The 12489-nt window shown below is 39.5% G+C and overlaps 1 protein-coding gene across 5 annotated transcripts in view; it reads left to right on the plus strand.

Annotated features, from left to right (window-relative positions):
* The window catches only part of OPCML (opioid binding protein/cell adhesion molecule like), a 1692348-nt gene that overhangs the window by 1394494 nt on the left and 285365 nt on the right, over positions 1 to 12489 (plus strand). The window lies entirely within an intron of this gene.

Raw genomic sequence — 12489 nt, forward strand, 5'->3', positions numbered from 1 at the left:
TTGCTTTCTTCATGTATGATGTCCTTGATGTCATTCCACAACTCGTCGGGTCTTCAGTCATTGGTGTTCAGTGGGTCAAATCTATTCTTGAGAAGATCTCTAAATTCAGGTGGGTTGCACTCGAGTTCTTTGGCTCTTGTGGACTTGTTCTAGTTTGCTTCAGCTTCAACTTGAACTTGTGTAGGAGCAATTGATGGTCTACTCTGCAGTCAGTCCCTGGCCTTTTCTGAACTGATTATATTGATCTTTTCTGTTGCCTCTTTCCACAGATATAGTCCTTTTGATTTTTGTGTGTTCCATCTGGCAAAGTCCACGTGTATAGTTGCTGTTTATGTTGTTGAAAAAAAGATATTTGCAATGAAGAATTCTTTGGTCTTGCAAAATTCTACCATGCGATTTCCAGCATCATTTCTATCACCAAGGCCATATTTTCCAACTCAATCCTTCTTTGTTTCTAACTTTGCATTCCAATCTCCAGTAATTATCAATGCACCCTGATTGCATGTTTGATCAGTTGCAGACTGCAGATGTTGGTAAAAGTCTTCAGTTTCTTCATCTTTGGCCTTAGTGATTGGTGCATAAATTTGAATAATAATAATATTCACCCATCTTCCTTGTAGACGTATGGATATTATCCATCACTGACAGCATTGTACTTCAGGATAGATCTTGAAATGTTCTTTTTGATGATGAATGCAGTGCCATTCCTCTTCAAGTTGTCATTCCTGGCATAGTAGACCTTATGATTGTCTGATTGAAAATGGGCAATACCAGTCCATTTCAGCTCACTAATGCCTAGGATATCAATATTTACGTGTTCCATTTCATTTTTGGTGATTTCCAGTTTTCCTAGAATCACATTTCCACGTTCTGATTATTAATGGGTGTTTGCAGCTGTTTCTTCTCATTTTGAGAACCAAAATACAAAACCCATTGCCATCAAGTCAATTCAAATGTATAGCTACCCTTTATGTGGAGCAAAATTGCCCCCTAAGGTTTCCTGGGCTGTAATCTTTACAGAAGCAGATTGCCACATCTTTCTCCCATGGAGCAGCTGGTGGGTTCGAACTGCCAACCTTTTGGTTAGCAGCCAAGCTGTTAAACACTGGACCACCAGGGCTCCAGACTCCAAGTAGGTAGCCCTAAATGTTAGTTCTCTTTGGCACTCTTTCGTTGTATACAACATACACAGAAGTTTAGAGTTTATTCTGTATGCAGCAAGGAGTCAATGAGGCACCTGAATCAAAGAAGTGACAGGGTCAGCTCTTGGCTTATAAAAGGAAAATAATAATCATTCTCACATTCATATGAAAGAAGGCTTGTATTATAGTGAGCCTGGAGACAGGGAAATTTGTTGTGGAAGCCTGTTACAATTTTTGAGAAAAGGACAAATGAGAGCCTGAACCAAGGCCATGGTGATGGTAATGACAGGAAAGAAAGACTTTCCAAATATATTAGAATTAATGACATATTGGAGTGAGAGGTGCCAAGGATAATGCAGTTATTCAAAAGTGATCAAAGGTACTCCCTGGAGTAAACTGTGCATTCACCTGGAATGCCAAGACACCTACTGAACACAAGGCAGCCCTTATGTGTGCCCTGGAAAGGCTTGTTTCCAGGCATACATCCATTGGTAAAGGGTAGTTTTCTCCCCACAGGCTCAGATCCTATATTACTATCATTTATTATTGCTGCTGCAAATTATATTTGCAAAGAGCCATATAATAATTCTTTATTAATTCTTCTCCACAACAAGATGCCAAGTTAGATTATCTGCGAAGATGGGACTAACACCCTGGAGTCAGGATTCAACCAACTCGCCTCTTCTCTATTACTTGGGCTTTACTGAAGCAAGTACTGTAAAGCCTTACTTAATTAAAATCACAAAAACTAGCTGCAAAGGCAGGTTTTGAATAGCCTCCAATGTTGGGAAGAAATAAAAATAGCAGGCTCTCATACTTGGACTGGTCAGAATTATAAAAAATGAGCCCTGGTATTGCATCTCTGAGCAGAACGAGGATTTGAAGATGTGGATCTGAAGAGCTGCTACTGACTAAAGGTACATATAAATTGACAATGGCTTGTAGAAGGCAAACAAATAGAATGCATGTGAATTTATGCTACGAGCCTGGTGTTATGGTCCATGTTTTACATACACTGGTCTATTTAATTCTTCTGTAAGTCTTTATTTAACCCTTTTAGCAATACCATCAATATTGTTAATTCACATAAAGGAATAGTTGGAGCTGAAACCCAGTGTCTGACTCTAGAATCCGTGATCTATGCTGTGTGTCCTCAGTATAGAAAAGCTGTGGTTTAAGGCTGTATTCCTGTTCTTTGAGTCTGTGATTCAGCAGACAGTTGTGGACTTCTATTACCAGCTCCTTTGATGACTATCAAAAACAGACACTAGATGTAGAGACCATGAACCTGACTGAATCAAATTGGGCTTAATCGGTACTTATTAAGTGCCACCTACTATCTGCACAAGGCAGCATTAGGACCTTCAGGGAGAGAAGCTTTATGGGAAATATTCTGGCCTCCATCTCATAATCCAGAGATAGATTAGCCCTACTCACCCTGCCAAAATCTCATGATACCAGGCCTTTAAAGGACTGTATACTTCTCCATCCCAGAGAGTACCGTCTCCCTGGCAGTGAAGAGAAGGGCGTGAGGGGCCTAAGTGACTTTTGAGACAGTCCAGTCCTGCTCATGTTATAAACCTCAAAATAACAACAACAACAATAACAGCAACACAATATTAGTGATCACTGCTGGCATTTGCTGGGCATCTATGGTGAATCAAGCACTCTGCTGGTAATATTAGTCACCCCAGAAGTGGTGTGATTAGAAGTAAAATTCAGGTTTTTCTGTAAACAAAACTCCATTGCAAGTCAATAAGTAATGTTTTTCTTCCAGGTTATACCACACTTATCTATGGAATTAAAATTGAATAAATAGAAACCCCTAGGGGGCTGTTTCTGCTCACTGTCTCCCCAGAGTGACTGCTAACAGAAATAATAAATAATGGGGCTGGGGGAAGTCTGCTCATTCACTTATCAGTTTCAGACCAAGAGTTTTTCCTAATTTCACTTGAAGATTTTTTTTTTTTTTATTCCAGTTCCTACTGTATCATTTTGTTTTCTTGTTCTCCAGCCCCTAACTCCAGGAACATCCCCTAATTGGTTCTTGGATGGGTCATAGTCCCATTGTTCCATAAATAGGGAAAGGAAGAAAGACTTGCAGATTGATATGATGATACTAGTAGGGTGGCTTTACTTGATGTAGAGGCAGAAGGGAGGGGGGTGCTGGCAGGCCTCGTGGGGTCAGCTGTTCCAGAAAAAAGCCTCTGACTTCATGCCTTTTACCCCAAATTACAAAGCAAATCAGTCATTCACTGTCCTACGAGAGGAGATGCTCAGACAAATGAGGGAAAGCAGGCAGCAAAGGTCTAGAAAGAGCCAGGGTGGAGGTCAGGGACGTCCGAGTCTGTCTGGGAGGTCTGGGACAGCTGCCATCATCTGAACAGGATGAATGTCTCCCCAACAGGCAGTTTATGCGGCAGCTAATTGCCCGTTTCTATATACGTACAGATACGCTTCAGCAAGGGCAGCTGTGTCCAGAGAGAAACACAAAGAGCTGAAGATGGATTTTGGAAGGCACAATAGATCCATAAAAGTAAATGAATAAATAAAGACATTAACTTTTAATGTAAATAGGACTAAGGCATTCTTATTAACTTATCTAGAAGATGTAAGAGGAAATTCTGTCTGCCAATTTGAACAGCTTCAAAGTGTACTTGAAGGTACTTGGAAAGAAGAAAAGGGGGCCCAAGTACCAGATAATATCTGCTTATAGGTGCCAAGGGCAACTCATAAGTGCTCACAAGACTGGAGAAGTACTCTGCTGTTCAAATAGCTGTAAATCCAACTAGAGGAGAAAAGAAACTGGTCACCAGAAAACTGTGCATTTTCGTTCATTCATTTATGCCTTCATTCATTCAACACATTGAGATCTTTCTATTTGTTTGGTGCTGGTTATATAACGTGGATCTAGAGATGAACAAGCAACAGCTGTGCTCTCAGGTAGCTCATGGTCTAAATTGAGGGTAGGAGACAGCCCCTTTAGGACATTGATTGGTGCTGAGGGACTCCAGGAGCAATATCAACATTCCTTGTGACCAGGCTAAGTTGTAGCCAGGGCTGAGCGGAAGGAGTCAAGATATCAAGGAAGTCCCCTAGAATAGCAGTAATCATTTTTAAAACCATGCAACAGGTCATTTCGTGCCTAAAATGTGCTAGCATCATTATAGGTGCTTTTGTGTGAATTACCTCTAACCTATAAAATGCTTCTATGATAGATAAGCTTATTTCATAGAGAGGATACTAAAACTCAGAGAAGCTCAGTATCTTACCCAAAGGCAAGCAGCTGGTGTGTGACTGAACTATGAACCTTTGAACTTTTGGACTTTCAGTACCTGCCCCCACCACACTATTCTAACTCTTCTACATGCCAGACTCAGATTCATTTTTACTTAAACCAAGTTCTCATACTGTTAAACTCATCACCTTCAGAGTCTCCTTTTGAATGAATTCCAAGCTCCTTGGCTTGGAATCTGAGGCCTCACCGTGCCTGGTTCTCTCCTAACATTTTGGTCTTATATTCTATGGTTTTAATATAACTTCCACATCAACCAAGCCCAGCTAATTGTCATATCTGAAAACTTTGTTTATTTCCCCACATCCATATTAATTAAAAAGGCTGTAGTTACCAATTAAATGTGGGAGGCATAAAAGAAGAACACGACAAAGCTAATGAGAGATTTAGAATATCAGTGCCATCAAATAAATCAGGAAAGTCACAAAAAGGGCTCGGTTTGGGGGGAAAAGATAAGTTCTATTTTAGTGTCTTATTTCAATGAACAGCAGAAGCAGAAATACTCGGGAAGAGAGTAGCCTGGCATGCAGTTAGAACAGGGGCCCAGAATTAAGGATGGCATTCAGTACTGAGTTGGTGATTTTGGAATCTTGCCCATGGAGGTAATAGCCCTAGCGGTGGAAATGAAGCAAATTACCCAGGAGAATTCAGTGAAATGAGGAGAACAGAGACCCTCAGACTGAATCTTGGGGGAAACTCAAGGGATATTATGGTTAGGGGGTGTCACAGATGGATTCAAGGGGAAATGGGAGGGAAACTCCAAGCAAAAACACAACTTCCTTCCAGTATTTCTTAGGAAAGTAAACACAAAGAAGCAAAGGAATAAGTTGATTCCCAAACCAAGACTCCTAAATATTCCCTATTATTCACAGGGACTTTTCTTTTTGTCAAGATAGAGGCATGGAAAAAACACACTATGTGAATCTAAGCTCTTGCTCATGTTCATATTGTGCACCTTGCTTTCCAAATGAATATGTGGAAATATTCTTTTACAAAACATGGAGCACTAAGCAGTATTCCAGGCACTGAGGGTACAACAGTGAACATGATAAAGTCCCTGCCCTCATGGAGTTCACCTCCTAGTGGATTTACTACTTTTCCAGTTCAGTGAGGGAGCTGGCATGAAGTATCGTGGATGCTGGGGGACCTCTATCAGGGAAAGTTCTGGAGAAGAATCTTAGAGAATAAGAGACACTTGCTAAGTCTGGGATGTAGGATGTGGTTAAGTAATTGGGGGGCATGATCAGATTAAAGAGAGGAGAAAAGGCAAGATAGATGAGAGCATTGCTGTTATGAATTGAATTGTGTCCCCCCAAGATATGTGTTGTCAATCCTAACCCCTATGCCTGTGGCTATAATCTCATTTGGAAATAGGTTTTCTGTTATGTTAATGAGACAATATTAGTGTAGAGTGTGTTTTAAGTAAATTTCTTTTGAGACATAAAAGAGCAGATTGAGCAAGCAAGCACAGATTGGGGAAGATAGATGCCATGCCACACGAGATCTCCAAGGAACAAAGAAACAGAAGATGAAAAGAGACAAGGACCTTCTCCCAGAGCCAACAGAGCTGGCACCCTGAATTCAGCCTCCTAAACTGTGAGAAAATACATTTGTGTTCGTTAAAGCCACCAACCTTGATATTTCTGTTATAGTAGCACTAGATAACTAAGACACCTTCAATCATTCAGGATTGCTGGAGTAGTCTTCCAGACAGGAAGACAGTCCTTGGTCATGCATGAGATGAGAGAGAAGCAGGAGCCAGATTGTAGAGGGGCAATCATGTACAGCATTCTCAGAATTTGGATTTTATCCTTGAGATGATAGGAAACCATGAAGGGTTTTAAATTTGGTAATTACATAGTTTAGATTATATTTTAGAAAGAGCGCTCAGAAAGATGCAGGATGAAATGTAGGTTTTGAAGTGGGGAGACTGCTACAGTTGTCCAGGCAAGAGATGATAAGAATCTGAACCAGAATAGTGATGATGGAGATAAAGAAGAATATATGGATTCAAGAGCTATTTGGTGTATCAGTTTATTTTGGACTAGTGATAAATTGGATGTAGAGGATGAAAGGGAGAATCTATGGAAGACATGTATGTATCAATGTTGGGTGACTGAATAGATTGTAGCACCAGCAACTAAGATAAAAGGACAGGAGCAGAGTTGGCTTAGAGGGAGAAGTCTGGGATGCATTGAGCTTCAGACTCCTATGATATATTCAGTAGAAGATACCTGCCAGACTTGTGAATACACAAACATAAATCTTAAAGAAAGTCTGGTTGGATATATAGATTTACGAAGCAAAGCACTGAACCCTGGTCAACATCAACATTTCTGGGGCAGCCAGAGGAAGAATAGGCTATGATGGAATAGAGGACAAGTTGTCAGAATAAAGACTAGATGTTGGAGAGTACAAATTTCACAAAAGTGAGGAGAGAGAGCACAGAATTCCTAGAGGACACTGATCCCAAGTAGAGCAGAAAGGTCTATTAAAAAGAAGACTGAATTAGTTAAAAAAAAAAAGTTGGTATATGATATAACTTTCCACCCTCCATAACCCCATGGGATTAGAGAAAGTGAGCATGGATATGCAGGAGGCAAATGCTCTCTGGCTGTTAGTAACATGTATTACATACAATGTTGCAGTGAGTAATTTTCTGATGTTATCATTCTCACATGTTCACTGGCAGATGTTCAATTTTTTGATTTACTGTTCAAAACGCTGTTGTATGGATACAGTTTTCTAAACTAAATCAGGGGCTTCAGCTGCTTAAAAATAAGGACCCAAACGCTGATCGCTTTGCTAAAGTTGACAGGCAGATTTGGGAAGCAGTGAAATGTTACCTCAAAATGTATGAAGAAAAAAAGAAAAGGACCATACAGACAACTGTCACTAATTTTCTGACTAGAAACACAATCCCCATGTCCAGGGATAATCCAGGTGGTCCACAGCCTTCTACAAGTGCAGTTATTACCGCAACTGACAAAATGCCCGTGTCGTCCAAGTCTTCATTGTTGCAATAAATTTTTATGATTTTTGTATTTTTTATGTATTTATGTGTGTGTTAAAATGTATTTGTAAGTTTATATGTGATGTTTCCAACCCTCAAAGACAAATGAAGATCAGATTTATAAGGTACGGATAATAAAAGTCAATAATAATGAAAATTAAAAAAAATAAAAAGATGCATTTGACTTACGTCAGAACCGATTTATGGTGGAGTCATAGGAATAGAACCCTATCATAAGTCGGGGACTACCTGTATTTCTGAATGCGGAGGCACACTAGGGTTGCTCTGCTTTTATCATAAACTGGGCTTTGTCTATTGTTGTTGTGTGCTGTCAAATCAGTTCCAACTTATAGCAACCCTATAGGACGGAGTAGAACTGCCCCATAGGGTTTCCTAGGCTGTAATCTTTACAGGAGCAAGTCTTTTCTCCTGAGGAGCTGCTAGACTGGTATGAACCCCTGGCCTTTTGGTTAGCAACCAACTGTTTAACCATTGCATCCCCAGGGCTTTGTCTAAGCCAAAAAACCAAACCTGCTGCTGTCAGGTAGATTCTGACACATAGCAAACCTATAGGGCAGAGTAGAACTGCCCCCTAAAGTTTCCAAGGAGCAGCTGGTGAATTGAAACTGCAGACCTTTTGGTTAACAGTCGAGGGCTTAACCACTGTGCCACCAGGGTTCCAGGGTTTTGTCTAGGTGGCATAAAATGCTGTTGCTTAAGAGATGTGAATGATGCCACAGATAATGCAAAGTCCTTCACAGACAAGACCAATTTTAATGAAGATGTAAATTCAGAATGGGAGAAATGTCCTAAAAATGAGACACTGGGGACCCCCATATGAAGGAGTAGGAGAACATTGCCAAAGCTGTCTTGTAGCAACCACTGACCATGATTATTCAGTATGTGTGAGGAAAGCAAACTCTTGCTTTCTGGGACTTAGAAACAAACACATATTTTTTTCTGATAGTAAAATCCAGGCTGGCATAACACTTGCTGCATATATTAACCTATGCGATGGAGCTATTTTTTGAATTTGCAAGGGGAAGAATTAAATGTCTACTTCATGAGAGGAGTATATATATATAGGTTTGGGAGGGTTTCTTTTCTCATTTCTTTGAAAATGACACATCTTGTAAGTGAGAATATATAGTATAGATGGTAATTGCCTTTTTGCTGGAGCTACATTTTCATGCTCCTCCCTTTCTCCTCCAACATTAATTATCGAGACTAAAAATAGTCCACTGTGGGCTCTGCAGGCCTCGGGAGGCTTCTGCAGGGATCTGACATCTGCGCGGGAGGCCCGCTGAGATGCCTGTTTCTGTGAAGCTGTCTCCTGTTTGTGCAGTCGGTAAACACTCGCATAGTGGATGCTGAAGTGCTGTGTCTCTCACAATGGCTGTGAGTGGCAGCCTGTGAGAAGAGTGTCTTTCTGAGCAGACATGACTCACAGCGCCTGGAGGGAATAGAGGAAGCATGGAATATTTATGATTAAGAGCAGTAATGACAATAGACAAAATATTGATACAATAGCATCCCACAATGTAACTACTATTTGCAACCAAAATTCCATGGTCTCTTATAACTTTTCTTTTTCTATGCATCTATAAACAGGTATACCCCCATTTTGAAAAAAAAAATAAGAAAAATTAGACAATAGGAAAATTAGGGCGTTATTTGCATACCAGGTCAGTTAAGGTGGAGTTTGATGGGTACTAGGAAAGTCCTCACGGACCACAATGTACCTACAGGAATTAGAGATCCATGGCTTTGTAAGATGTCTTTTCTTTAAGCTATACCTGCTGGTCAGGTGATTCCCTGTTTGTAAGATTTCATTTCATCAGATATTCTTCAATTATCTTTTGGGAATGAAAGGTGGTTTTGATGGTATGTAGGGTAAAGTGAAGGAGGGGGTAACTTTGTAGCCTGGATATAGTGGCCATATTTCCTATCCAAGACACTTGTTTTGACAAATGAGTACATTGCTAGGGAAAATAAGATTAATCGCTTTAAAATTTGATTGTTCTGGAAAATCTGAGATACCTGGTCATGTAACTTGTTAAGAAGTCTTAGAGTTTCCAAGTGGGGAGCTCTGTAGAATCAGGGTGCAGAATGAGAGCAGTCAGGTAGTTCTGGAAGACAGGAATAGGGCCTGGGAGGAGACAGAGGTACAGAAAAAGGGAGAATGATGGTCAGAGTAGAGGAAACTATTTCACAATTGTGCTCACATGGGGGCAGAGTTTCTAGACAGTTGTTTGTGCTACAGATTTGTTTTTGGTTTTAGTTTTTAATCCAAAATGGTCATCTGGTCAACTTTTCATTTTTTATTTAATTCTTTCAAAAGGAATTAAATATTTGTACATTGTATACTAACAATTGAAATACAAATTTAATTAAAGTTGGTTGTTTGATTCAACAACTACTTAATAAGTACCTACGAAGTGTAAAAAATGCTATGTCACCGAGAATTATGTAATATGATAAGCACTTAAGGTTTGAGGAATTTAGCTGTTGTTCATGACAATAACCCAGATACTTATCTACTTTTACAATTTTTCATTTAACAGTCTATAATCACTTCAAATTAAAAATAGATTTTAGTTCCAAATTACTTTCTTCCTGTCATACATCATATGTCAGGGGTGTTTAGTCTTCTTTGTCAGTTGATGTGTGGATAAGAGTTGAAAATTTACTTACTTTTAGTGTAAGGAAAATGTAATTTAGAAGACAACTTCGTTGCAATAAAAAAATTCTTACAGTCCATCTCATACAAAAGAAGCTATAAACACTCATCATTGTGAATAATAAGAAATAAAACTTTGCTTGATCGGCTGAAAAGACTTTTGTACTTAAAATGTCTGTTGTCCTCTACATTTATGTCTATGTGAAAACCATTTCTTGAATGTCATCCCAGTTGTCATCTACAGAAACTTCTTGCTTATAAATTTCTCAACTTAGTGGCTGGCCCAAGGCGTTTGTTGAGAGGCAACCACTCCAATGAGTTCCTGCTCTGATCTCTGGACCCATAGTCAGATGCCCTGATCTCTTAGAACAGATAATTTACTAGATTGTCCTGATCCTTTAGATTTTTCAGACCATGCCATGGAGGCAGTAAGGTTCAGGCAAAGTACCTCAAAGGTTACTGCAGGAGCCTGTGGGGAGCACAAGAGGATATCCCAAAGTTGAGCTGGTGTGCTCCAGATCCTATACCACCCTCTCCTTTCAACTGGAATTTCACTAGAGCAATTCTCCTTTTATTATAGTGCTCTGTATTTTAGAGAAGTCTATAAAATTCCATTTGAAAATAAGTTATTTAAATTTGAAAGCCACTGATTGAGATTATCCTTAAACATCTCTGAGACAAACCTAAATGCTCACTTAAAGGAGAATGTTTGGATTTACCATTGATCTGTTTACTGTGGATATTACTCGACAGTAAAGAAGAATAAAATAGATCAATATGATGCTATATAGGGAGCTGTAGTTATAGTGTTGGAAACCCTGGTGGCATAGTGGTTAAGAGCTGTGACTGCTAACCAAAAGGTCGGCAGTTTGAATTCACCAGGTGCTCCTTGGAAACCCTATGGGGCAGTTCTACTCCGTCCTTTAGGGTCGCTATGAGTCGTAATCAACTGGCAGCAACGGGTTTTTTTTTTTTTTTTTTTTGTCATAGTATTGGAGCCCTGGTGGCCCAGTGGTTAAGAGAGAAGCAGCAGAGGTAGAATGGAAGGCACGTGATACAGCTATTGTAAGTTCAAGACATTTAAGAAGGGATCCTGTAGCCATCTGTGGGGCAAAAAGTCAGCAGTTCAAATCTACCAGCCGCTCCTTGGAAACCCTGTGGGACAGTTCTACACTGTCCTTTAGGGTCGCTATGAGTTGGAATCTACTCAATGGCAATGGGTTAGTAGCACAAAGCTGCTAACTGAAAGTTAGAACATTTGAATCCTCAGCCGCTCCTCAGGAGAAAGATGTGACAGTCTGTTTCCATAAAGATTACAGCCTTGAAAACCCTATGAGGCAGTTCTACTCTGTTCTATAGGGTCGCTATGAGTTGGAATCAACTTGATGGCAACAGATTTTAGTCATAGTGTTAAGTTTAAAAATGACAAATTGCAAAACAATACTTCTGGTATGATCCTATTTACGTAAAAATACATAGCGTCCAAACTATAGACTCCTTGATATACAACCGTGTGTAGGCATCAGTGGCTTCTTACTAGCTGGCATTTTTAGTGATGGACTAAATGGGGCCCATCAAGGCTTATCGGGGAAAGTGAAATGTGAGCTTGTCAGTTTGGGTTTTATTTCTGGGCCAGAGACCTTTGGTTTGTGCCTGGCTCAGGATTTTTTATCTGCTGACTGGTGATAAAATTGATCACAGAACTAGTAAAGCCCCCTTCCTTACCCTAGATTAAAAAACTCAGGACGGAACTAAAGGGGAGAGAACAACCTCCCAAAAAGAAGCCACGTTATATGGAAGAAAATGTTTTAAAAGATTGACTTTAGTATCCAGTGGAGGAAAAACAAAAAACAAACAAACACATAAACTAGAAAATGCACACACAATATTGACCAGACTATGGGAGAAAGAATATCAAGTGACTCAAATTTCAATTTATAAAGGAAAATCAATCAGGGAGTTATTTGTACTAAATTCAGTGGCAGACCACTCTCATTGCACATCTCTCCATGGCCTCTCTAAGAAACAAATTATAGTGCAAATGTATTTTTGGGCACACCAAACATTATGTACCAACTTATTCTTGATTAATATTACAATGTGTTGATGAAATTTTCTAAGCACTGCTTAGAGCTAAAATGAGAGCATTTTTTTCTTAAATAAGATATGTTGGTACTTGTTTTTATGGTGACTATTAGTTGCATATTGAATTTCATGTTCATAGAAATGGTTTGCTGGGAAATTATTTTAATAGTCAGAAATACTGAGCTTCCACATGTTTCCCATGCCTCAGTTTTCTTTTTAAATTCAATTTCAACAAGTTTATTGAGAGCCTTACTCTGTTCCATGGTAGCATGAA

This window comes from Trichechus manatus, unplaced genomic scaffold (assembly GCF_000243295.1).
Source record: "Trichechus manatus latirostris isolate Lorelei unplaced genomic scaffold, TriManLat1.0 scaffold00064, whole genome shotgun sequence".
Lineage (NCBI taxonomy): Eukaryota > Metazoa > Chordata > Mammalia > Sirenia > Trichechidae > Trichechus > Trichechus manatus.